Raw genomic sequence first — 2,500 nt, forward strand, 5'->3', positions numbered from 1 at the left:
GAGGACGCGGGGTGTCGCTGCCGCAGCGGCCGGTGAAAAGAGCCGCCAGGTCTACCCGGCTCCGGCGGGACTTAGCCGCATTTCGGGGGCGGGGAGGTAGACCTGATAGCCCCGCCACTTTCTCGGAGCTGGCCAAGGGGTCGCTGTTTTTCGCTGCCTCCAGTTACGTCATCGTAAAAGTCGGTGTCATTGGCGGGTCTCCCCGGTGGGCAGGGACGGCACTCTTGGAGCCGGCCGGGGGCGGGGACGTGATCTCCCGTACTATAGGAGGTAGTGGTGACTCGTGCACGGAGCAGCGCTAGTGAGCGGCTGCAAGGCTTACGGCTCAGCCGGCGAAGTGGAGCGCTGGGCGGCCGTTGTGGTGGTGGTTTTGCCTGGTGGTTCGGCTCGTTTACTGTCTGTTCGGCCGGTTGGTCTCTCCCGGTGTTTTCCAAGTAAGCCAGCCGGGCGCCTGCGAGGGTCTGGCAGGCTGGCGGTGGCTGTTGACCCGAGTGGTGCGAGAGGTGCAAAGGTGGATTCCGCAGGGCATAGCCCGGTGGCCGGCGGCGGCCACCGGCACTCGAACGCTGGAAGACCGGGTGGAGCCGAGCCTGCCTCGGCTTTCCCCCGGCCCCGGAGGGCCCGATGATGGCAAAGGTGGAGCGCTGGTATATGCGAGGGCAGCTGCCCGTGAGCATCCAGCCCGCCGCGGCTGCTGCCGCCTCCTGAGGGCCTGGTGATGGGCGGGCGAGGTGGCGGCACCTCGTCCTTTGACTCTGGCCTTAAGCTGGAGCGGGCAGAGCGGCAGCCGGTCCCGGTGGCTGGCAGCCGGATGCAGACGGCTGGGGGTTCTCGTGCGTGCCGCAGCTTCCCCCCAGCCCCCGAGGGCCCGATGATGGCACAGGTGAGAGGCCGCAGCGCCTCGTCCTGTTTCTGCCGGCATGAGCCACGCGTGGGCGGCCTGTGGTGTCCGGCCTGCCCCGGCTTGCCTGGTTGCAGGAGGGCTCGGTGGAAAGGTCTGCAGCGCTGTACCGGGTTTAGAGGTGGCGGCACCTCATCGCGTTTTCTCCGGCCTTAAGCTGGAGCCCATGCACGAATTGGGCAGAGTGCAAGCGGCAGCCGGTCCCGGTGGCTGGCAGCCGGATGCAGACGGCTGGGGGTTCTCGTGCGTGCCGCAGCTTCCCCCAGCCCCCGAGGGCCCGATGATGGCACAGGTGAGAGGCCGCAGCGCCTCGTCCTGTTTCTGCCGGCATGAGCCACGCGTGGGCGGCCTGTGGTGTCCGGCCTGCCCCGGCTTGCCTGGTTGCAGGAGGGCTCGGTGGAAAGGTCTGCAGCGCTGTACCGGGTTAGAGGTGGCGGCACCTCATCGCGTTTTCTCCGGCCTTAAGCTGGAGCCCATGCACGAATTGGGCAGAGTGCAAGCGGCAGCCGGTCCCGGTGGCTGGCAGCCGGATGCAGACGGCTGGGGGTTCTCGTGCGTGCCGCAGCTTCCCCCAGCCCCCGAGGGCCCGATGATGGCACAGGTGAGAGGCTGCAGCGCCTCGTCCTGTTTCTGCCGGCATGAGCCACGCGTGGGCGGCCTGTGGTGTCCGGCCTGCCCCGGCTTGCCTGGTTGCAGGAGGGCTCGGTGGAAAGGTCTGCAGCGCTGTACCGGGTTAGAGGTGGCGGCACCTCATCGCGTTTTCTCCGGCCTTAAGCTGGAGCCCGCGAAGCGGGAAGAAAAGTGCGGCTGTACCTGGTGGCTGGCAAGTCGAACGCAGGCGGCTGGGGTTGTCTCGCTTCTGTGGCATTCCCCCAGGCCCCGAACACCCGTGCGCGGCATGGGTCCAGGTGCCTTTTTTTTCCCCGACGGCAAGCGGTTGCCTGTGGGGCGGGCAAAGACCGGCAGCCGGTGGTGGTTGCCGGCACTCGAACGCTGGAGGAGCTGGGGGAGTTGAGCCTGCTGTGGCCATCCCCCGGTCCCGTTACCTTCCTCAAGGGAATCGTTGTCTGGAGCTGGGTGGCCCGTGGCACCTCCCGCTCTACGATTTGACTGATCCAGACCCACAGGCAGCGCCCGCTGAGGCGTCCTCGGGTGCGTCGGAGAGCCTCCACGGCGGGCCGGCTCTGCCGGTGTTCAGGCCGTTGGAGCACCTCTCGCAGGCGTTGCCCTCACTCGCACGCAGAGCCCCCGCACCTGCCGTCTGCCCCCGGTTGGCGACGGGTGCGAGTGGCCGTCGCTGTCCCAGGACTCGTGGCCGTGGGGCCTCCGCTCCTTCCTCCGTTCCCTTCCCTTACTGATCGATGAGGCGTTTAGGGCGCGTCGGAGGGGCTTCCCGGCGGGCCGGCTCTGCCGGTGTTCAGGCCGGCGTTGCACCTCTCCGCGGACGTTGCCCTCTCACTCGCACGCAGAGCCCCCGCACCTGCCGTCCGCCCCCGGTTGGCGATGGGTGCGAGTGGCCGTCGCTGTCCCAGGACTCGTGGCCGTGGGGCCTCCGCTCCTTCCTCCGTTCCCTTCCCTTACTGATCGATGAGGCGTTTA

This window comes from Buteo buteo, unplaced genomic scaffold, assembly GCF_964188355.1.
Source record: "Buteo buteo unplaced genomic scaffold, bButBut1.hap1.1 HAP1_SCAFFOLD_107, whole genome shotgun sequence".
In the NCBI taxonomy this organism is placed as follows: domain Eukaryota; kingdom Metazoa; phylum Chordata; class Aves; order Accipitriformes; family Accipitridae; genus Buteo; species Buteo buteo.